The sequence below is a fragment of the Tachysurus fulvidraco genome, chromosome 20, assembly GCF_022655615.1.
Source record: "Tachysurus fulvidraco isolate hzauxx_2018 chromosome 20, HZAU_PFXX_2.0, whole genome shotgun sequence".
Lineage (NCBI taxonomy): Eukaryota > Metazoa > Chordata > Actinopteri > Siluriformes > Bagridae > Tachysurus > Tachysurus fulvidraco.
The window spans coordinates 18,551,401-18,577,120 of record NC_062537.1 but is presented as its reverse complement, the minus strand read 5'-3'; the positions used below and the strand labels follow the sequence as shown (position 1 = coordinate 18,577,120).

The 25,720-nt window shown below is 38.9% G+C and overlaps 1 protein-coding gene and 1 long non-coding RNA gene across 3 annotated transcripts in view; one reads left to right on the top strand and one right to left on the bottom strand.

The window, feature by feature from the left end:
• Positions 1–25,720, bottom strand: part of gnaz (guanine nucleotide binding protein (G protein), alpha z polypeptide) — a 59,891-nt gene that overhangs the window by 33,939 nt on the left and 232 nt on the right. Inside the window, exon 1 of one of the 2 annotated variants that reach the window (XM_027175399.2) lies at positions 24,541–25,720. This exon is cut by the window's right edge and continues 232 nt beyond it. The gene's annotated coding sequence lies outside the window, so the exon portion shown is untranslated. Of the gene's footprint in view, positions 1–9,951; positions 10,055–24,540 lie in introns of those variants that run through there. The other variant, XM_027175400.2, reaches the window with a different exon arrangement.
• Positions 19,840–24,433, top strand: LOC113661325. The gene is made up of 3 exons (XR_003445029.2): positions 19,840–20,175; positions 23,701–23,748; positions 24,171–24,433. It is a non-coding gene; the product is annotated as an uncharacterized LOC113661325 (long non-coding RNA).

Genomic DNA, 25,720 nt, shown 5'->3' with positions numbered 1-25,720 from the left:
CTTTTGGCAGGCAGAGTGAGAAGAGAAAAAAGTAGATAATAATAATAATAATAATAATAATAATAATAATAATAATAATAATAATAATAATAATAATAATAATTTAGACTTAAGGAATGTCATTTTAAACCAATAAACTTATCTAGCTAGCGCTATGAATTAAGTCATTCATTAATTAAGGTGTTATAACTGCTCAGGAAACTAATAACCCAATTTGAAAACAGTGGGAGTTATGAATATTAATGACACGGGTTATACATTTTAATGAAATGTAAATTATTGAGTCATCCGTATTCTTAATATCTCAATCTAGCTCAGATTTGTCCCAGGTGGGATTCCAGTATCTGTATAATATTCTAAAGTTATGCTATATAACATTATATACACAACAGTAACTGCACATGTTAGCTAGTACACATGTTTTGTGGCTGAACCTCATCCTCTAATCTCTGACACTTTAAATTTAAAGACATGGAAGATATGTCATTGTGTAAATCTATAATCTGAAATAAATTATAAAACATAATAATTTGGATTGTAGCTTCCTACAGGACAACATTTTTTTTTATTAGATGCTAGCTAAATTAGCAACGTGAACTGCACACAGAAGGTTCTGATTAAAGCAACAACAACAAAAAAAAACCCTGTAATAAGCAAGGAAGGTTAGAGATGTTCTAACTTTGTGAAACTATAAAAATGATACTATAAATGTTTAGTATTAACTATGTTAGCTTCTTTAAGTGAAATTTGATTCCAAATAAAAAATGAAAGCAAGTCATGCGGCATAACTTTGAGTGTTAGCTTTCGTTTTGTTATTGTTTAGTATTGTGAGAATCTAACTCTAGTAAATAGCAATTAGCTACCTAAATAGCCCATCTTTAGCTAGCTTTTCTTATTAGCAATGTTTCGGTAATTAATCCTGTTAGCAACAAGTTTTTTTAAAAAAATGCTAGAAATGGTAAATTTTATAATTTTTATAACTAAACTGGTAACACTAACATGGCACTCAATTAAATCAAGCTAAAATGGCTAATACTAAATGCAGTTAGCTAGCTTCACAACAAGCTAAAGTGGATTATATAAAAGAAGTTAGATACTGTAGTTCTCAGTGCGTCTAAGTGGCACATACCTAGCTTTCTCTCCTAATTAGCACTGGTTAGCTAGTTTGAGTGGAATCTGAAAACAATAGCAACAAATTAAAAATAAAAGCTTAAAATGGTACTTCCAGAAAACATTGGAACATTGTCTATTTCTAATACCAACAAATAAAACAACAACAACAAAAGCTGACAAGATTAATCATTAAAGTATCTTCCAGTGTTAGCCATGTTAGCCTTCTGAATTAAAATTTGCTCCCAAGTGCTTGTGGAATACGATTCAGGGAATAATACTGTAGCTAATAAAGGGACTGTTACCGCAAAACACTGCAAAACTCAAGCTAGCAGAGTTCCCAGATTTTCGAAAACCAGAGAAGAACTAGCGCTAGCACAAGAAGCTCATTATGTACAAACTCATACTGCCGTTTCACTATCACACTTTCACAATTTTATCAGTTTATAACGATGTCAAAATTTGATCTGTTTATAACAATGTCACAATTTGATCAGTTTATAACGACGTCACAATATTATCAGTTTAACATTATATTTTTTTCAGTTTATAACAACATCATCAGTTTTATAATGAGGACATAAAAGTTTATAATGACATCACAAATTTTACCACATTAAAAAATTTACCACATTAAAAAAATTGACGCTTTTATAAACACATCATAATTCTGTTCTGTTTATAAAAGCGTCATTTTTTTTTTATGTAAGTCTATAATGATGTCACAATTTGATTAATTTACAATAGTGTTGTTTTAATCGGAATATAGCTAAATTTAATGTAGTGAAATGTCCACAAGTTATTTCATAAGATTTTTTTTGTCAGTTATTCCTTCCCACTTTCTCTACTTTTCACTTTAACTGTTGTACAGCATTGACACCGGAGACTCCTTCCTTCGTAAATGTTAAATAAATGTTTCCTTAAAGAAAACTTTACCCTCACCATAGTATTCTACCGTCAAAAGTATTCAATTCGATTAAGAATTTAAATTAAATTGAAATAATAGAGAGTGTCGAGCTGTTTAATCTTAGTGAGAACAAACTGTTCCTTAAAACATACTGTATAGTTGTATAGGATCTGTGTATTTCTTACCTATTTAAAGCTTCTAAATGTTTTTTTTTTAATGCACAGCACTTTCAAAACTGGGCTTATAAGAGATAAGGACTTTGTTTCTCTTTTTGAAATGCATTGTTCTTTATTTTCTTTATGTACTTAATCTGAGGATTTTCTCCACTTTAGAAGAAATTCTCTTGAGTAAATTGCTTCCTTTATATTTTACAAGCCCATTATTCTAAACAACAAACAAATCATATTTTTCTATTATTATACAGTGAATCTAACACGGAAAGCTGGAGGTGTAATAAATATTGTAGACAGGTTATTAAACCCATTGTGTCTGATTTTATTCAGCATCCAACGCTGAAACCCTGCGATCGAGTTGAAATATTGTTAAAGTTGTGTGTGTGTGTATGTGTGTGTTGCTTATAAGATAAATATACTGAAAATAAACCCCAGAGTGAGATTTACTCAAACAAGCAATTGGCAGCAATTTCTATGATTAACAAACTAGGTGTGTTGTAAGTGACCTGAACATGAACTACGTACACAAATCGCAACGCTGTAAAAAGTTCACAACTTGTAAAGGTGTGTACAGTAAATTTCTGCTTAATGGCTATTCAAACTGTACACGCTTCTAAACAAAAGTAGTACTCAAATGAGTTTGTAGATTCAGTTACATCAGCTGTCATACCTCCTGAAATGGCAGAACGTATGACGATGACTTCACTCACATATACACATAAATACATACAAACACACACATACACAACTGAGCAACATTTCCCAAACTCTTGATCTCTATAAAAAATTATTTCATTTATAATAGAATAGAAAAATAAAAATAACAATAATGACAACAACAACAACAATCTAAAAACCACACCCACAATTTGTATACAATCAATTCAAATAACCGCTACTTTTTTAGTGTTCCCTTGAAAATAATATTCAGTGTAACCCAGTAAAGAAACTATAACACTGTGTAGACTTTAGGTTTATTACACAGAATTAATTTAAATTAATTCTAGTCATTTTCTTTTTGGTGTCAAAATCACAGGTTTGTTTTTTTTTATACATACTGAAGCACTGAATTGTATTTATTCAGTGAAGTTTTGTGTGCAAAAGCAGACAAGGTTTATGTTAACCAGCAGATCAGGGAAGTAAAAGTACCATGGAAACTAAGCCTTCAAGTGATGGCTAAGCACCATAGAAACCCCGCCGACTCTGCCTGCACTTTACTGATCAACATGGCTGGTGAGACGTGAAACAAATCTAAAAAAGCATTATATTAGAAACGCACAAATTGCTTAGTTGGTGCGATTTATATTATTTAAGATTTATGTTTGTATGTAAAGTTTCACATTTTGTGCATAAAGTGTAATGCTCTGTGTGTAAAGTTTCATGTTTTGTGCATAAAGTGTGATGTTCTGTGTGTAAAGTTTCATGGTTGATGTGTGAATTAGAATATACAGTGTGTCATGTTTTATGGCTGGTGTGTAAAGTTTCATGGATGGTTTGTAAAGTTTTATGGTCCATGTGTAAAGCTTCACGTTCAGTGGGTAAAGCTTCATGTTCAGTGTGCAATGTTTCATGTTCAGTGTGTAAAGTTTTATGGCTGGTGTGTAAAGTTGCATGGTCGGTGTTTAAAGTGTAAAGTTTGGTGTGTACATTTTCATGGTCAATGTGTAAAGCTTCATGTTCAGTGGGTAAAGTGTAATGTTTAGTGTGTAAAGATTCATGGCTGGTGTGTAAAGTTTCATGTTAAGTGTGTAAAGTTTCATGTTCAGTGTGTAAAGTGTAATGTTAAGTGTGTAAAGTGTAATGTTCAGTGTGTAAAATTTCATGGTCTGTATGTAAAGTTTCATGTTCATTGTGTAAAGTGTAATGTTTAGTGTGTAAAGATTCATGGCTGGTGTGTAAAGTTTCATGTTAAGTGTGTAAAGTTTCATGTTAAGTGTGTAAAGTTTCATGTTCAGTGTGTAAAGTGTAATGTTAAGTGTGTAAAGTGTAATGTTCAGTGTGTAAAATTTCATGGTCTGTATGTAAAGTTTCAGTTTGCAAAGTGTAATGTTTATTGAGTAAAGTGTAACGTTCAGTGTGTAAAGTTTCATGGCTGGTGTGTAAAGTTTCATGTTCAGTGTGTAAAGTTTCATGGCTGGTGTGTAAAGTTTCATGTTCAGTGTGTAAAGTGTAATGTTCAGTGTGTAAAGTGTAATGTTCAGTGTGTAAAGTGTAAAGTTTGGTGTTAGAGTGGCAAACAATTAATGTAAGTCTATCTCGGTCAAAGTCTTTTAAGCGCGTATCCAATTTGTTATGTACTTCTTTCAGATGATATGTGAATCTAACCTATAGTGCCTTGTGTAAGTATTCATCCACTTCTACTTTTATACCCTTCGGAGAGACTGCAAGATCTGTATATGTAAATTTAAGCTACATGTGGAACTACAGCACATTTAATCAAGATGTCCATCTCCAACATTGTTATGTTTTTTGATGTACATAGATGAATTCTCAGTGTGTGCTAAACCACATCAAAATATCTGCATGACATGATTGAAAAACTGAATGATGCAGAAATACACAGTAAAGATTTTGGATTGAAATCAACTTTCATTCCTAGCTGGTACACAAAACACAGAAACAAACCTCAGAAAAATATGTTTTTGTAAGCTGTATAAGAACCGCTATTATAAAAGTTCTTTTCAGACTTCGTTTAGCTTCCATTACACCTTGTGAATGTTAACGTAAATATGATCCTTGCTTTTTTGTTGTTGTTATAGATTTTTGCTCAGTTTTAGTAAAGCCGACAGTAGAAATGTTTCAGTTTTAGGACATCAGTATCCTCTTTCTGCTGACGTTACTCACTGGTGTTGCGCTGGAGCTCATTTGCTTCAGGAACAAGAGAAAGATTGCAGGTTTCAGAGAGACAGCTGCGCTCCTGTTACTCATCCTGCTCTATTATGCAATAATGTTGCTGTGGCACTAATGGAGTTATATTAATATATTAATATGCAAAAAGCTAAACTGACAAACAGTAAATAACATGAAATGGATCAAATTGTACAATCTACACACCATATTCTTTATCTTTTAATGGGTAGACTATTTAGAGACTCAATACAAACTTGTAGACTTGTATATTTGTACTGTATATCTAGTGAATGGAACTATATGCTGCATGTAATTTACTTGTGCATCAGCCCCTAGACTTTATCTCCGTGCAGAGAGTTAGACACAGTGAAGCACGAAGACGAGTGTGCAGACTAGAAAACCAGCCCGTGATTAAACCTGGTCTCAAGTTCCAACTGCAGCTGGAGAAACTCCAAGCCTGTGTTTAATGTGAGCACAGAGAGTAATCTTATAACACACCAGGCCTCTGTGGCCAGAAGAGAGCCAGAGAGAAAGGATTGAGGTTCTCCAGAAGCCCCTTTTCGTTTCCCTGCATGTAAAGACGCTTAAATCTCAGAGCAGGAGCTTACGAGCCTAGTATTTGAGAGTAAACTCGAGTCGAGAGTAAGTTGCGCGAAGAGACAAGGCCCTGGATTATCATTATCAGTATGAAGTCATTTGGTATTAGCGGTAATTCCACAAAATGAGCTGTGTAATGTTCTTATCTCAGCTGCGAGCTAACTGGTGGTGCAAAAGTCTGAGGAAAGTCTGATTGGAGCCATGAGGCTGTTAGGTGGAGTATTTCCTGTCTCTGCGCTGAAATACACACAAATACAGCTTCATATGTATGAGTCATCTCTCAATCGCTGTCTTGAGATTTGTGTCGTTGCTGTGAAAGACTCTCGGATTTGAGCTGGTCTATACTAACATTAGAGATTCGTACAAGAACTCTTCAGATAAAAGCAATAGTTTAAATCAAATTTATTATGAGAAACGTTTGATGGAGGTTTCCTACTTTGGCATCATGTGGTTGTTTTTGTTTTGCTCTGGTTCCCGATTTGTTCCTCATTCCTGTCCTGCTACTGGATCGTTATCTGATTGTGTTTACCTGTTCTGTGTTAGTATGGTTTTCTTGTGTTGTGCTTTTTGTCTAACGTTTTTCCAAGATTTTCTTACTGAGGCAATTGATTTTATTTATTTATTTATTTATTTATTATCATTTAATTTTATTAAACGTTCTTTAGGAGTGGCAGCTTGGAGGCCCTGGGATTCAAACACATGACCTTTTGAGAAGTAAGCCATCACCTTAACCACTCAGCTACCACTTCCTCCATTATATGTCACACAGCTAACATACTGTAACAATTCTTGTTTGCTCAACTACATTATTTAAAAATGACATAAGTTTTATGAATATTCATGTGCAGCTTTTTAAAGCAATGTCTTTATCAATTGTTGTGTCTTTTCCGGAGGATGTTTTTAAATGAACAAACCAAAAGAGCCGAGAAATTCGAATCCGACATGTGACATCATTAAAGACGAAAATAGACGTACATCCAAAAAAGTCACGAGCAACTACTTATGGCAAAATGACCGACTGCTTTTTCCCCCAACGTTAATTTAGCGAGGATGTACAGATATTATCAGTACAGTACATTTCACACTACGATGTATAGATAAGTGATGAATAGAGACTTTGATCTTAAGTTACTTCAGGATCTCACACTAGTAAGTCATTATCACGTCCATGTCATATCTCCATCTCCATCTTTATTTACCACTCTGTGCAAATATTTGGACGGATCTTGAGAAAATGAAATGACAATCCCCTAACAATTACATTTGTCCAAGACTCCGTGTCCTCGGGGCACGGGCTCGACCCTAGATGCTTCACTGAACGCCCCCTGCATTGGCAACCCTTCTGAACAATGACAGTCAGTGTTTAGTGTGTTGGTGTGAACACGTCATTGCAGAACGTGTCGGCACTGAACAGCTACAAAGTGAGATTTTCTTAAAAACTTGAGTGCAAATGTAGCACATATATGGTAGCTGTAGTGAGGAGTGTGTGGATATCGGAGTGCATGATACTTGGTCACATGGATGTGCTATGACAGTTGTATGACACATGGGGGGGGTTTAAATATAAACTGCAAAATTTCTCTACAATGAGAAATTCATACAGGTTTAGAGCTTCAGTTATTGTTCACGTCAAATGTTCTGGTTTTTCAGGGATTTCCTCCTGGCTCTTCGGTTGCCTCCCTGAGCGCGAAGGGATGCCATGTAGTCATTGATTAGCGTTTCTAATTTGTACATAGTGCGTGAATGGGTGTGTGATTGTTCTCTGTGAGGGACTGGCACCTCGTCCAGGGTGTCCTCTGCTTTGCATAGTCCCCTGGGATAGATTCGAAGTTCCCTGAGACCCTGTGTAGTGAACGGATTAACGGATGCACGGATTGATGGATTTTTTACTATAAAATGGACATTGGTTAGTGCTAGATTTCAGGCTGGTTTTAGAAACATTTATGTAGGAGAGATCTTTTTTTTTGTAAATATTTAGAGAGATTATGTATGTCTTGCACAGAATGGCACAAAAAATAGAAAACATCCATTAGATCAGTCGGAGGAAGTGGTTGAGCTCAGATATCAGCTGCCAGACTTCAAGCTTCAAGCTAACAGAAAGCTTCTAGTGACACAAATAACCACTCTTTACAAACATGGCTAGCAGAAAAGTATCTAAACACATTGAATTTTAAAGCAAGTGGGCTATGACAGTGGGATCTGCCTTAACAACCCAAGAATTTTTGTGTGGTCATTTTAGCTCTGAGCCTGATTACCATTAGTTCCTGTTGGTCCCAATGTTGAGCAGGTACCAAAAAACACCATACAGCCGGATCCTTAGTCACTGAACCAGCTGGTGATCTGAAAGACACATTTCTTTCGAGACAGAACTTTACATTACAGCACAGTGAAATTTTTTCTTCATATATCCCAACTTTGGAAACTGTGGTCAGTGCACCGGTCAACCACAATGCAGTACCCCTGGAGCACAGAGAGTTAAGGGCCTTGCTCAAGGGCCCAACAGTGACAGCTTGGCAGTACTGGGGCTTGAATGCCAAACTTCCAATCAACATTCCAGAGCTTTAACTTAACACTTGAGACAATGCCCTGTGCTGAGTAATGCACTGGCCCAGTGGTGGCTCAAGTGGTTAAGGCTCTGGGTTGTTGATCCGGGTTCAAGCTCCAGCACTACCAAGCTGCCCATGTTGGGCCCTTGAGCAACCAGGTCCAGGGGTGCTATATCATGGATGACCCTGTGCTCTGACCTCCAAAGTTGGGATATGCAAAGAAAGAATGTCAATGTGCTGTAATGTGTACGTGACAAAATAAAGGCCTCTAATGTTCCTAACACACTGTGGGGTACTGGGCAGTCTCAGCAGCAGTGTGTCTCTGTGGGGAAGAGTCCCATTCGTTTCAGCTCTAACACTTAATTTTGCACTCGGCCGGAAGTGCGATTTCATTACTCGCTTTACACGCCATCGGCGAGAGACAGTGTTAGAGAAACAGTGCATGATCTCGGGCAGAAAAAGGGGGCAGACGTTTCAGCTCTCACCTACAACCTTCACGCAGCGCTTCGGTCTATTTAAGGTAACCAGCGTGAATCTGTGATCCATGTCAGCTGCAGTGCATGTGTTTGTTATCAGTGCTCTATAACAAACACACAAGCACCTGACTCATTTAGATACCTTATAGTAGCTCGATTTAAAAAGCTAATCACTCCACCGTAGTGCGTTAGAGCAGGAAAAACACGTGTCCATCATGTTCGACAGACGACTCCACACGAACATCTCACTCTTGCTGACAACTAAAGAAAGTCCAAATTTGCAGACAGCTTAGTCCATACAGATTGATGCTAAATGTAATAATTGTAAGGTCATGATTAAAAGACGGTCATGCAGGGTTTCACACAGCACTTTGCAGTTCGGGCGGCCCACCTAAGCTCGGAAACCCTACCGCCTTAACAAGGTCGTCCAAAAAAAAAAACATTCCGCTGCACAAAAGGCCTTCGAGTGCATCTCGGAGAATAGTGCGGACGCGCTTCACACCGCGAGTGGGCACGCACGCCACACAGCCGAAATGAGAGAAAGATGTGGTCCGTCATTGTCTGGGAGATAACTAGCCAGTTGATAAAACGCGTGTCCGTGAGAACTGTTTTGGGTTTATTTAAGCCTGTTATTGTATTAGTCTATAGTTCTTGCAAATTTAAAGTAAGTTAGCTGGTGATTTTGTTGTTTGAGTTCTTCATCTGCTAGCTAGGTTGCACGTGCCTGTTTTTAATAATTGCTAAACGTAGTACAGAGTCTGTGGTCTATCTCACAAAGAAGACCACCACCTTCCACCCCGCCCAACCCTACCGCCTTAACTAACTTTTCTGCAGGAAACCCTGGTCATGCTAAGTCTTGCTATATATATATTTTCTTACTTATATTTTAAGATATCTGAGGTAAATGCTGTCCTCAAAAATGTTGGCTTATGTTCATATAATAAACTTGAAACTGGCTTTAATCTGCAAAATATTTTAATTCTGCAAAATATTTTTTATTACTTGTAATTCTTTGTTCTTAACTTGTGAGTTAAGAGCAGATCTTAGAAAGCACAATGTGACATGCTAATGCTAATCGGTTATCGATTTAGGGCCACCAATGAAACCAAATTTCCGGACACAAGTTTTTATTACAATCTTCTGCTAAGACGATCGTCTTATCTCTCCCAATAGGAGGACGGCACAGAATGACGGGACATTAAGAGGAAAGCTACAAATACAGCATGAATTGGCAAATGGCAAAAACATGCATGAAACATGCTAACGGAGAAAAACAAACACTTCACACTCACTCTGAAGATGATTTATGTTTACGCGAGCCTTTTATCTACACAAGCTGGTTTCCAGATGATGTAAGATGTAAGGTTCTTCTTTAGAGGATCGTCACCACATCATCTAATGCAGAGGACACACGTTATCCGACTCTGGCCACAGAACCCTGCCAAGATTTGATTCTTATCAAGATCGTCTTGTACAGCGTGACGAGGAATAATCTTATCGTGAAATCGCACGGAGTAAATCCAGCTTTAATAAGATACAATAAGATACATTACAGATGCCACACCTCCTTCAGTGAGACTTCACAGAGGCTGAGAAGAAACAAGCTCCTCACAAACAAACTGTCACACACAGACACACACACACACACACATGCACACAGCCGTCCACTCCCTCCCCACCCTTCTCAGTCATATGACTGTGCATAAAGCTGTGCTAAGATACACAAAGATTCTCTGTGTGTCTGTGACTATTAAGTCTTGGGTAAGGGAGGATGGTCCACTCGTCCTCACTGAGTCTCACCCACAGACACACACTCACACACATTTATAACTATACACACAGATATGATTATATCCATACAAACACACACACAGATATGGTTATGTCCACACAAACACACACACACACACACACACACACACACACACACAGATATGAGTATGTCCACACAAACACACACACACACACACACACACACACACACACACACACAGATATGAGTATGTCCACACAAACACACACACACACACACACACACACAGATATGAGTATGTCCACACAAACACACACACACACACACACACACACACACACAAATATGAGTATGTTCACACAAAAACACACACACACACACACACACACAGATATGAGTATGTCCACACAAACACACACACACAGATATGAGTATGTCCACACACACACACACACACACACACACACACACACACACACACACACACACACACACACACACACACACAGATATGAGTATGTCCACACAAACACACACACACACACACACACACACACACACACACACACACACACACAGATATGAGTATGTCCACACAAACACACACACACACACACACACACACACACACACACACACACACAGATATGAGTATGTCCACACAAACACACACACACACAGATATGAGTATGTCCACACAAACACACACACACACACACACACACACACACACACACACACACACACACAGATATGAGTATGTCCACACAAACACACACACACACACACACACACACACACACAGAGATATGAGTATGTCCACACAAACACACACACAAACACACACACACAGATAAGAGTATGTCCACACACACAAACACACACACACACACACACACACACACACACACATACACACAGATATGAGTATGTCCACACACACAAACACACCTGCTCAGGGTTTGTTTCTTACAGCTATGGGAAGAAGACGAGACTCTGCAGATTAAAACACACACACAGATATGACTATGTCCACAAACGCATATAACTATACACACACAGATATGACTATGTAGACAGACACACGTCCACACACACACACACACACACACACACACACACACACACACACACACACACACACACACACACACACACACACAGATATGAGTATGTCCACACACAAACACACCTGCTCAGGGTTTGTTTCTCACAGATATGGGAGGCAGGCAAGACTCTGCAGATTAAAACACACACACGCACACACACACACACCACACGTTGGTTCTCACAGCCATGTGAAGAAAGTGAGACTCTGCAGATTAAACAATTAATCTGAATTAAGCTTCAGAAAGCAGTTTGAGAATTTTAAATGACATCATCTGCGACTTCCTGCCCATCACAACAGCTTAGTATTAGAAAAAAGACAAACCCGTCTTATTTTAACAGTATATCACTTTCCACATGATCCAGAGCTCCTTAAAAATGCTTTACGTGTTAATATTAAAGTCTGTGGAGAGATGAATGTCTCCTGTGTTTCATGGGCAACGAATAGTTTCATAGGACCTTCATAAATATTTCAGAACCGCTCTTTCAGATTTCATAAAAATGTCAGAAAGATTAACGTAACCTTACGTAAGAATTGTTTAATTATATCTAGATTTATATTGCTGTCTGATTTCCACATTATTATGTATTAAACTGTAATTATTGCTATCTGTACTGCCCATCATATTTCACATGACCGGTTGCTATGGCGACGGGAACTTACTTCACTGAGTCAGGTAGCTCAGTTTACTGTAGGTTCATTATTTCCAGCATCATCTCTCTATCTATCACTAGCTGAAAGAGAGCCACAACAAACAGGGTATTTGTTTTATCGCTACACGATCGAGTTTGCAATCGATTCATCAAATCAAATCGAAATCTTATCGTTGATCCGAGGACCCGTGTCGATCCATCCGACATCTGGATGGATGTCGCGTTGACCTACATGAGACTTTCCTTAAAACGCTTAAGAAAATAAGTGAAGAGCAGGAACATGACTGAATGCAGAATAGGAAAATTGCTAGGATAAAAAAAAAAACATAAAAACTATAAATGAATAATTCAGGCAGAGTGAACAAATGATGCAAGTGTTGAGAGAATATTCATGATGTTCATGAAGAAGAGCATATTCGGTGTTCTGCTAGTGTACGGATTTCGAAATCCAGTCGTTCATTAATTATATATAAATTTCAGGAACAAACTCACTCACTCTCATCACTCATTTTCTACCGCTTATCCGAACTACTCGTGTCACGAGGAGCCTGTGCCTATCTCAGGCGTCATCGGGTACCGGTACTACTAGGGTACTAACCCTAACCCTAACCCTGCCAACCCATCACAGGGCACACACACACACTCTCATTCACTCACACACACACACACACACTCTCATTCACTCACACACTCACACACACACTACGAACAATTTTTCCAGAGATGCCAATAAACCTACCATGCATGTCTTTGGACCGGGGGAGGATACCGGAGTACCCGGAGGAAACCCCCGAGGCACGGGGAGAACATGCAAACTCCACACACACAAGGTGGAGGCGGGAATCGAACCCCCAACCCTGGAAGTGTGAGGCGAACGTGCTAACCACTAAGCCACCGTGCACCCCTCAGGAACCCCTTTTAATTATTATTAATACTGATATCAGTGTGGTTAATATCTACACACAGCTGATGACGTTGTGTTTGAAATCATTTTCAGCTCCAAAACTAATGGCCCGTGTCGTCCCGTTGTTGTTAACTTGCGTTCAAATCATGTGTTCTGACTTTATGACCTAAATTTTGCAAATCATGCTGGAATTTGCCAGACATGTGACAGCCATGTGATAAGAATATAAAACTGTGATTGTCAGACAGACTCAAGCCCTTAAAGTGCAACGGCAATCCATAATTAAGATATAATTGTATATTTATTTACTTCCTTTATAATTAAAAACACGAAGTTCTTCCCTTCCCCGGCTGGAGATGGAGTTGCAGTTGCATCGATTCAATTCAATTCAAGTTTATTTGTATAGCGCTTTTTACAATAGACATTGTCTAATTGTAAAAAAGCTAAAAAAATTCTAAAGCAGCTTTACAGAACATAAACATAGAGCAGAAGGTAAACATAAGGAATAATAAAAGAAATAACGAATAATAAAAGAAAAAGAATTAACAGAATAAAAAATTCAAGATTATTATTAGATGTATATAGTTCACAGTGTGTATGTATTTATTCCCCTATGAGCAAGTCTGAGGTGACTCAGGCAGCAGTGGCAAGGAAAAACTCCCTTAAATTGGTAAAGGAAGAAACCTCGAGAGGAACCGGACTCAAGGGGGAACCCATCCTCATCTGGGTGACACTGGGGGTGTGATTGTAATATACAGTCAGTTAAATGTTGTATTGGTGTAAGGATCGACAGAATGATAAATGAACCTCCAGATGTCTTCAGTCCAACTCTAAGCTTAACTGAATTTTTTTTCCTGAGGTAATTCATTTTTGCTCAGCGATTCCAAAGACGAGATGGCAGTCCGGTGACTGAAATGAGATGAAGGTGAACAGCTTTTAATAATTGATGCCGTTTGAAGAACGGCTGGAGAGATCCACCGGCTCTACACTTCATTACAGATTTAAAGCAGAGTCTAATTCATAGCGTTTCCTCTAAGGGGATGGTTACCATCTCAAGTGCTGTCCCAGTAGTACAGGAGCTGAAATGAAGGTCGATGATTTGTTGGAGGATCAAGGATCAAATCAACATCCATAGACTTCATGAGAAGAACCTGCTCAGAAACGGTGGCCATTTTCTTTCCAAAAGCAACAAAAATGACAAACAAAAGCGAATGAAGAATATTTTATAAATAATAACATTTTTAATGTATTATGGTCATATTACTATTTAGGGATGAATGCTCCAGCGTCAGCTCTCAGATGATTACCGTATTTTCCGTACTATAAGGCGCACCTAAGAGCCTAATAACCCGGTGCGCCTTATGTGTGCACCGAGTTCCAAAAATCTGTAAAAATGTTGTGTGACTTTGGTAAGCGCTCTGCTTGATTGACTGTCCGACCATTTCCTGCTAACACAGAGACGTAATACATACACTACGTACGCTGGCAGCGATAAACCAATCAGAGAACATTAAGTAATACGTACAGTACGTACGCTTACCTCCACCACGCGTCCGGTAGGTACAGTATACTACCAGTATGTTGCAAAACAATTGTTTCTTCCTAACCATTATGCGCTCCACACTCCAGCACCAGTAGGTGCCGGTAAATGCACCTTAAGTTGGTTTGCCAACCACCAATAAAAATCAGATGCTTACGAGGCACAATACAAACTACAGGCTATCAGTTACACGGTTGTAAATGGGAATAGAGCTGCAAAAGAATTCAACATCAATGAATCTATAGTTCGGAAGTGGAGGAAGCAAGAAAATGTACTGCGCCAAGTTAAGAAGACACAGTAGATGAGGACTTTGATGGATTTGTGTGAGAAGATTGATTAAGAAATAATGTGTGTGTATTGTTAAGTAAATAAAAGTTCAACTAAACTCACTGTTTTGCTTCCGTTACCTTTTTTTGTAGACCGTATGTTTTAGCATGCGCCTTATAATACGGTGCACCTTATGTATGGGTTAAGTACAAAAATGGACCCCGTAATTGAGACAGCGCCTTATAATCCGGTGCGCCTTATGGTGAGGAAAATACTGTAACTTAAGAAAGAGAAAATAGACCCGGTTGGTGACGAGATGATCGTTTATTGCAGCTCTGATCGAAGTGAGAGCATAAAACGATTTCATAGCTCCACAAGCTGGATAAAAAGTATAGCATACGTTTCTTTATGAAATTAAAACGATCATGTGTTATTCCTTTTAATGGTAATGTTTTGGCTTCTCAACCTTATAAAGACATGAGTGGTTAGCATCATCCAATCATCTGGTTTCTACGACAAATGAACGTAGACGCAACATAGCACATCCATAACGTTCAGAAAACTCTGTGTTAATGTATAACACATAATAAAAGAAAACAAACGTAGGCAGGAAATCTGTCATGCAAATTGAAGTAATCACTTCAGCTTGATTCCTTTCACTGTTGAAGGCAAGTGTATTCCAATCCACACACGACTACACCCTCGTCCTCCGTCCTACAAGTGGCCACTTGTGTGATTTCCGAGTTCTGAAGAGAAATCAACAAGAGTGTGCTTAAAAACAGCACCATGCCACTTTCTATGTCACTTCCAGCTTTGAGAAACTAACGCCTAGTTTGCATGATGAACATGGTGATTTCTTTAAGCAGGACGTGTTCCTCGAATAGCACTAAACAATTCTAAAGAAGGGGGCACGGTGGCTTAGAGCAGGGGTGTCAAACTCAAATTCACTGTGGGCCAAAATATAAGACTGATAAAGTCACGGGCCAAACGATATTTATTGAAAAATAAACTGCAACTGATATGTTGGGCATATCAGGGATGTGGTAGCTCAGTGGTTAAGGTGTTGGGCTACTGATCGGAAGGTCATGGGTCGAACCCCAGGTCCACCAAGCTGCCACTGCTGGGCCCCTTAGCAAGGCCCTTAACCCTCAGTTGTAAGTCACTCTGGATAAGGGTGTCTGCTAAATGCTGTAAATGTAAATATGTAATGTTCAACCTTTTTCATATGGAAACAAACTTTAGTTTTGCTTAAACACAGGATTTGGAACAACCAGAGCTTGTTATTACAAACACATAAGAAATTAAATTTGAAATAAAAGACACATCAGTGGTGTTCACAAGCTTTGACCATACACTTTTTGACAAACTCTCCCTCATTAAAGGGCCAGACAGATTTTGCAGACAGGTCTGTCCTTTATATTCGTGAACAGATAATCTGCCTCCCTCCTGCCCTCCTAAAAGCTCCTATTGTCCATCTTTCGTTTGGCCGTTTTTTGTGGAGGGTGAAATTAACTTGCCCGATGTGACTGTAACATTGTTGTTAACGACTGTCAACAGAGAATGAGGGGCGCTTGCTGTTCGTGACTACACGTCAATACAGTGGCAAGGCATTCTGGGATTTGAAGTATTAGCAGAGCATGAGGCTAGCCAGCTGTAATGCACATTTGATATGATCTCGCGGACCAAATATAATTACAGAGTTTGACACCCCTGGCTTAGAGGTTAGCATGTTCGCCTCAAACCTCCAGGGTCAGGGTTCGATTCCCGCCTCCGCCTTGTGTGTGTGGAGTTTGAATGTTCTCCCTGTGCCTCGGGGGTTTCCTCCGGGTACTCCGGTTTCCTCCCAAAGACATGCATGGTAGGTTGTGTGAAGTGTGTGAGTGAATGAGAGAGTGTGTGTGTGCCCTGCGATGGGTTGGCACTGAGTCCAGGGTGTATCCTGCCTTGATGCCCAAAGACACCTGAGATAGGAACAGGCTTCCCGTGACCCGAGAAGTTTGGATAAAGCGGTAAAAAATGAATGAATGAATGAATTCAAAACAATTCCTGCTAGCGCAGGTCCTCAGTTTGCACCTTTTCATCCTGCCCCTTCTTTCAAAACAGGAAATCAGTTTTGTTGCATTTCAGCTCAGTAAATTCAGTCAACCATCTGCTTAAACATACGAAACACTAAATGTGACAAAATGTGGGCGTGTCCACATCAGTGACATTAGGACACTGAGAAAAGTTTAACATTAGATTAACTTTGCTCCACACTTTGCTTCTGCTTCATCTCATATGATATGATGCTGATATACGCTGCTGCATTTTATACACAGACACCAAATCTTCCTTTAGGATGTTTCATTGTAGTGGCAAAGAAACTGATCTGGAATGCTAGTTGCTCCACCCACTGATAAACATTATTGCTATGACAACCAATAGTAATAGCAAAAACGCCTACTGACCATTTCATAGTACAGAGACTGGAGACATGGATGTGGATTTTGTTACATCAGAAATACAGAACAATGTGGTCTGCTTCATCGATCGGCAGTTACATCCCCCTGAAGAAAAGCTTAAACGCAAGTGTATCTATTAAATGAAGAATCTAGAAAAATCTCTCAGAACCTGTTGAAAATTGCAGAAATGGTAAAAATCTAAGCAACTTCTCCAACGTAAACATTGACCTAATTTTTTGACTTATGTCACTGAGGTAAGTCACCAACATCTTCTGATTTAAGTCATCAACATGTCCAAGTCTGAACAGCTTTCCAATTTCTGAAGTAAAAACGTAACATAAGACGATCGACCCGGATTGCTGGAGCATTAAAAGCTGAGTCGATGTGTTTGAGACAATACAGCTGACTGTTACAGCCCGGACCACCCATTACCACCCATTAACCTATGTTCCGCCATGTTACATGAACATAAGCCAACTCTACAGTTACTCTCCTGGAGGACTTTTTAGTCCATATGTCTAGCTTCCTTTTAATTCTCTGCCATGAGACGTCTTTTGCCTCTTTTCCACCGGAAAGAACCGGGTGCTGGTTCAGAGCTAGCGCTAGTGCTGGTTCAAAGTTGGTTCCACTGGCGAACCTTCTAAGAACCGGTTTGCCTTTCCACCAGCTAGAGAGCATCACAGCGCCGAGTGTGACGTCACTGTATACGTGTCACGTGTCAAGGCAACATTAGCGCGGCAGCGGCAAACACAAACACATCAACAATGGAGGATGTTGCTTTACTGTTAATGCTCATGGCTTTGTGAACCTACATTGGCATCCAAACGCGGCGAATAAAACGTGTACGTGCGGCTCAATGTAATCTGTATAAACAGAGGTTGTAATCGAGAAAGTACATAACGTTATTTTATCGTTAACACAGAAAAAGTTAGCCTTAGCATGTAGCTACCTACTATAATGTGTACCTTATACTTAAGGTACATTATCAAATGCGCTAACTGTAGCCCCGCCCACAGCTCCTGACACAAGCGGTTCTTAAGTCTAGACCAGCAACGTTTTGGTGCCTCTTAAGAACCACTTTTCCTGGTTTGGAGCCGGTGCTTTGGCGGTTGAAACAGAAAGAACTGGTTCTAAATTAGGCTCTGGCTCCGAACCAGCACTCGAACTGCCTCGGTGGAAAAGGGGCATATGTATTCTGTCTGATCTACTGGTAGATTGTGGAGACCTGCAGCCCTGGTGCTCTGTCTTCTACATTGTGACCCCGAATGTGAGATTATGTTGTAGCTCTTCCTTTTCGGACTTCAGCTAGTAATTATAAGAGCTCAGGAAAGAGAATTAACAAATATCTTTAAACTGAAATTGTCATAATGACCCATTTAGCTTTAAGCTAGTCAGCGTGTCCCACTATAGCTTATAGTCTTATTTAGCTAGCTGGTTGAGCTACTCGTTGGTAGCCAACCAACCGCTACATTCTCAAGATGTCTGCATGCTTAAGAACATTTAGCTAATAGAATCCCTACATTTAAAAAATTTTCTATGTTTTTTAAACTCTTTATCTAGAGAAGAAATTAAAGTAATGCAATACTAGCATTCTAAAACTACATACCAAATTCTACTATTAAAAATTGTAGCTAGAATTATTTAGCTAGGTAGATTTTTAAGGGTGGTTTTGGAAACATAATGGTTCTTAGCTTCTAAAAATGGTTATACTTTTGGAACTCTTTAAGACAGGAAACTACTTTATTTTAAATTTAAGTTTGTTATGGGTTTCTGGATACCAAAGAACACCAAAGAACATCAGAGAACTTTGGCAATTTTTATACAAAACGTACACTAAATACATATATACATTTATTTTTAGCAGAACCGTCCCTATAGCTAAAGGCAAAAAGTGTCTCGGACACACAGGCTTTATGAATTACTGATGAAACTCGGCGCACTTTGGCTGACAAAGGCGTTTTTGTTAGAAGCTGGCTGTTCCATTTTTCTTTAGGATCCTGATAAGGTGTTTGGCCAAAGCAGGCCCCATTGTTGAGCCAGAAACAATTAGAGCCACTCGAGCACTGGCCCTGATATAATTTGTGCAAATGTTGACATTTCCCTCTGCAAAAACTTTACGCGCATGCAGGAAATTCATGTCAAAATACCTGCTGAGCCGCACACAACTTCCTCCATCTCCAGACTACGTTGAAATGGACAGCCAAGGCCTATTATTATTATTTTTTTTTTTTTTACAATTCAAACAAACTTAAGTGCTTTGGTCACCATGATATTGTAAGATATTGTAAGATACTCTATAGGTGACTCACAGTTAGAGAAATGTGACCTGAAGTAGCCTTCCGAGACCTTGAAATATCCCACTGGCAATTTTACATAAAAGTCAAGAGCTAGTGACCTCCAGTTGTTGTTGTTTACTTAACATGAATTAAAATGTGTAATTAGTCGGGGATCAGCGCATGGGTGACCTTTTGTAGAGCAGAGTAGGAATGAAAATATATTCGTTGGTCGGAGTTACGTGTGCTAAATAAGAAAAAAGAAAATAATGGTGAATTAAGGAGATACGGTAGCTAGCTAGTGAATATAGTGTAGCTACGAGGCAGAGGACACAGAGGACCTGTTCGCTGTCCTGCTGCGCATTGATGACGATGATTAGCGCAATAGATTTTTCAGTAAAAATGGATAAAGATTCCACTCACTCGCTCCTCAAAATGGCCGCGATCACAGAAAGGTTTTTGGACAATCTCACCCTTTTCCACATTAAAGAGCAGCAGTAAGTGACAAAACACACCACCAGGACAGACTTTGCCAGCTTTTGGACTGGGAAGCTTTTGTTCTTGTTACCAAATGCAGGTAATTAAGTGTTTCTCTTTTTTTTGCCTAAAAAGCCACTTGTCATCAGACTCTTCCTTTCACCACAGGCTACTAAGCCATCTGTCGTAATCGTCTGTGATTGTTTTCATAGATTTTTTATTTATTTTTTATTCCTTATTCTTCTACAGCAACATCTGAGGAAAGAGCTACGAATTTCATTCTACAAGGTTGTGCCTGAGATAATAAAATGAGAAATGAACCCAAAATATACCCAAGTTATTCTTGGCTAATACTTTGGCACGCTTTTTGCGCTTGACCGGTATTAGGGTCAGGTTAATGTAACTGCCGTCTGTGTGGTTTTCTTACTTCAAGACCTTATGCAATGTAATAAGCTTAGATTATGCGAATTATTCGAGTTTGGTGAGATCAGCATGGAGTATGTAGAGTTTGAGTCATTTCACGTTAATCCATGTTGATTTCTCTGTATTTTGTATAAAGAGTAAATATCATAACCCCTGCGTTCGTCATACTGACGCAGAACATGAAGAGAACTTTCAATTATTTTTCTGAAAGTCCAAATGTATTCGTTGAATTTCGAGCTACAAATCTTTCTCTAAATACCAGGTAAATGGCTACAGTAAAACATTTACCAGAAAAAAAAAAGCTTTTAGTATAAAGCTGTTACAGAAATATTGTCATTTTCTGTAATTACCACGCAAATATATAATGCTATATGTTAGATGCTATATTCTTGCTTTTAGCAGGCAAATAGATGACACTTATTTATTATCTAGTTAGCAAACAGATTATGCTATATACTGTTACTTTTAGCTAGCAAACTATGCTATTGCTATATTCTTGCTTTTAACAAGGAAAACAGATTCTGCTATATAACTGTTTTAGCTATTTATAAAAAAGAACATGATCATCGAGCCACAGAAACCTGTGAAAATGCTGTCGAATATTTCATCATTATTTCACAAATATTTCACAAACTGCTGGAACCAAATTCTTTGTGTGTGTCAACACACTTGGCGAATAAATCTGATTCTGATTCTGATTCATTATTAGCCCTATAGCTAACAAACAAATAACACTGTCTACTTGTTAGCTATGCTGAGGCATGACTTAAACATAAGTAAAGTCATGCTGCTAATCTAAATATTTCACACAGAAGCGTTTAATTATTAATAGCATACAGCAAGTTTTGTGATGTTTATACTAACAATTAGAGCAAGAATGCAGCCAGCTTTAAGAATGAATTACAGAATAAATTCAGGTCTTGTGAGATCTCATCTCCTCTGTGAGAGGGTTTGAGGAAGTAAAACTCTCACTAGTTTATATCAGTCCCCTTTTGAGAATTTTAATCAACTATCTCCTATATTTATGTTAATGTTACGCCAAGACGGCAGCACTTGGTAAGCGTGGGTCATATCGCTAATCTGCTATAAACGCATAGCTAGTTTAAAGATCGCAGTAACAAATAAACAGTAAGTGTTAGCCAAGATGCTAATCCAGATGGGATTTATTTATATTATATGTTTTAAGCTAGCAATGAGGAAATATTTATGCCATTAGACTTTTGGCTAAGTTTCAATTTCATATTCCATACAAATGTACTTTTAAAAGATAATATTAATAATAATAATAATATGTGGAATATAATATTATATAATATTATGTAATATGTGGAATATAACATTACAGCTTGCAATGCATCTGAAAAAGCTCAGCTCATCATATATCAGATGAGGCTCGCTTCGGGAAGTGACTCTCCTGCTAGTTAATATACGGCTGGCTATCAAAATATTGACATTTGAATCCTTTTTAAGGTTTTAATCAAATATTACATACAGTTATTTTTAAAAAATGCCGCGACAGATCGATGGTTATCGGCATGCCTTCCGCTCAGTTTACTGTATAAAAGGCAGGCGAAGCTGCGATAATGCTGTAGAGTATCAAAACATCCATTTAGGCTAATGTTACTCAGCCCTCGTGTGATGTAGCTGATAATGGAGTGGATCAGTCACTCAGCATCTCTTCATCTGTTCCACTGCCAACTGACTACAATCACTTTCACCAAGACCAGGGCGACATTTGGGTGCAAGACGTGTTTGTGTGTGAGAGAAAGAGAGAGAGAGAGAGAGAGAGAGAGAGAGAGAGAGAGAGAGAGAGAGAGAGACAATGTCCATGTTTTTCTCAATGTTATTGCTCGCTAGCTAACAAACGAGAAAAGTTGAACTTTATGCAAATACGGAGCGACTCGGTTCAATGACTACCAATGAGAGTGAAGAGACTTGAGAGTGAAGATCACACACCGCTTCTCCTTCATCCCGTACGATAGGATGATGATATCCACTGCTGGATTTTATATTACAAGAAAACTCATCTGGAACGCCTGTTGCTCCGCCCACCGAGAAACGCTATCACTATGGCAACCAGCAGTAGAGTAGGAACTCTGACCACTTCACAGTACAGAGACTGGAGACTTTACATAAAATATCTATAAAATAAAATATATATATAAATAAAAACAACTAGAACAATACTAAATCCAGCTCAAAAGGAATATAGATTATAACTCCATACATATAACTCCATATAACTCCATACATATAACTCCATAAATATTACTCCGTACATACGGAGTAATATTTATGGAGTAATATGTATGGAGTAATATGTTTGGAGTTATATGGAGTAATATATATGGAGTAATATGTATGGAGTTATATATATGGAGTAATATTTATGGAGTAATATGTATGGAGTAATATGTATGGAGTTATATGTATGGAGTAATATCTATGGAGTAATATGTATGGAGTTATATATATGGAGTAATATATATGGAGTAATATGTATGGAATTATATGTATGGAGTAATAATCTATATTCCTTTTGAGCTGGATTTAGTATTGTTCTAATTGTTTTTTATTTATATATATTTTTCAAGCATTTTAAATGACCTGTTGTTAGCATAAACTCTTAAAAGTGTTTGAAAAGAGAAAACGCATACATTTTTTTTTATCATTTTTTCCAATTAATTCACTTCTCTTGCTAAGAAATCATTCATATTCTCCGTATAACCAAAACGCAGACTTTAAACAGTCGGATTTCTCTACATTTCTTTACTGAGGTTATGGTAAACACAGATAATTAAGAGTATTCAGAGACATTTTTATTTATTTCAAACTTAAAATGTTTAACTCAACTGGACTGTATTTAAAATGACAGAGGTCAGGATTAGGGTCGGGGTTAGAAAAGTCGTGTAATGTTCCTTACGTTCATTTGGTGCCAATTTCTAACGAGATCAAGCTGCAAATCTTCATGGATCAGGTCTTTATCTTATATCGGGTTTCTTTATTATGTCATGCAACCTCAAATATTACAGATGATTGTTCCTGATACTTCAGATGATATTTTTTTTAGATATTCTTCTGATGTTCAGGATATTTCAGTTTCATCATTTAGGAATTTGTTTCTAAATATCTGTGTTCTGGTCCAACGCACTCCTTAGCTTTGATACTTCTTTCATTCTCTCTTTTTGTCTCCCCTTTGCAGACCTCCGCCCCTCTGGTGTCTCTATTTCCCTAACGCGTACTCATGCAGGTGTGCACACACACACATATACACGCGCACACACACACACACACACACACACACACACACACACACACACAGAAAAAGAGAGAGAGAGTGAGTCGAGAGAGAGAGAGAGAGAGAGAGAGAGAGAGAGAGAGAGAGAGAGAGAGAGAGAGAGAGAGAGAGAGAGATACCTTGGTGTATGACTAGTCTTCCACCCACAGACTGGCTAGTTAAAGCTTCTGTTCATTTTAGTTACAGGAAAATGATATTAATGAGCTGTCCTGTCTGAGTACACACACACACACACACACACACACACACACACACACACACACACACACACACACAGAATCAGAAAGGTGTGTTGAAAGAAGGGAGCATGAGTCTCTCTCTCTCTCTCTCTCTCTCTCTCTCTCTCTCTCTCTCTCTCTCTCTCTCCATGATAGGATGGACAGGCATATGCCATACAAAAAGCTTTGATCTTTGCTGAGTGTGTAATCCAGGCCCCGGAGGACTATAGAGAGGGATGAAGGACTCCTCTAACAACCATCGCTCACCATCACCTCCTTCGCCATGGAGGAAAAACAGCATCCTCCTTTCTTAGATGCTGAGCCGAGATCCGTAGCTCCACCAATCACAATGCAAAAAAAAAAAAATAAAAAATAAAAAATAAAAAAAAAATGCAAAAAAAAAAGCGACTGAAGCTTGCAGAGGTGAAAAGAGTTGGTGTGTGTGTGTGTGTGTGTGTGTGTGTGTGTGTGTGTGTGTGTGTGTGTGCGCGCACGCAGGAGAAGAATAAAATAAGAGCTGTCTCACCGTGTGTCCATTCAGCACCACCGCAGATGATCCTTCAGAGACGGATAAGGAGCGTGTGAGCCTTGATGTGAATCTCCAACATCCTCACGTCTGTGTATCTCTCTCTCTCTCTCTCTCTCTCTCTCTCTCTCTCTCTCTCTCTCTCTCTCTCTCTCTGTGTGTGTGTGTGTGTGTGTCTCTTTCCGTCACACACACACATGCGCGCGTTGATGAAGCGCTCACGCTATCCGTCTTTTTCCGTCCCCCTTCCTGTTGCGGTCGGTGTGCCGTTTCCTCTGTTCTTAGCTCCGAGGCAGTTAAGAGACACTGCAGCGATGGGGGGAGGAGGGCGTGCGTGTGTGTGCGCGAGCGCGCGTATGCATGAGCTGTGCGTGTGTGTGAGTGTGTTTGAGAAAGGGTGTGCAAACTGAGGGAGGAGTCATGCAAGGATAGAAAGGAGAAGAAGGGGGAAATGTACAGGATTAAAGAATGAGAAAAACAGAGGGACTGAAAGAAAAACAGAAGAGATTAAAAACAGGGTGAAATTGGAGGGGAGGGAAGATGGTAGGTCGTGTGTGTGTGTGTGTGTGTGTGTGTGTGTGTGTGTGTGTGTGTGTGTGTGTGTGTGTGTGTGTGTGTGTGTGTGTGTAAGATGGCAGTGTTTACAGATGTACAACAGTCCTGCTGTTCCTCAGTTGTGATTTCATTGATGGCTGAAAGAGCATGTCCTAGAAATAGAGAAAGTGAGAGAAAGAAAGAGAGACGGAGGGAGGGAGAGAGAGGGAGGGAGGAAAAAAAGGGGAGGGAGACTGGTGGAGGGAGGGGAGCGTTCTGTTTCTGTGCCAACTGCTCGTGCGTATGAAGTGCCACTTCCTTTCCAGGCAATGCTCCTGTCTGCGAGTAATAAATAACACAATACATCCTGAAAAGGAAGGAGGAAGAGGAGGAGAGGGAAATACAACAAGGAAGAGGAAGACCGGCTGGAAGAGAAAGGAGTAGAGTGAAGAAGAGGGAGGTGAACAGGATGGAAGGAGTCTGACGAGGAGACTAAAAGTAAAACAAAAAGTGAAGAGAAGGGGAGGAGAGAGTGAGGAGAAACAGTGCAGCAAGAGAAAGGCAATAAAGGAGGAGAAGTGTGAGAGGGAGGAGAAGGAAAAAGAGAGAGGAAGATCAAAGTAAAATAGTGAGGTTTAAGGTGGAA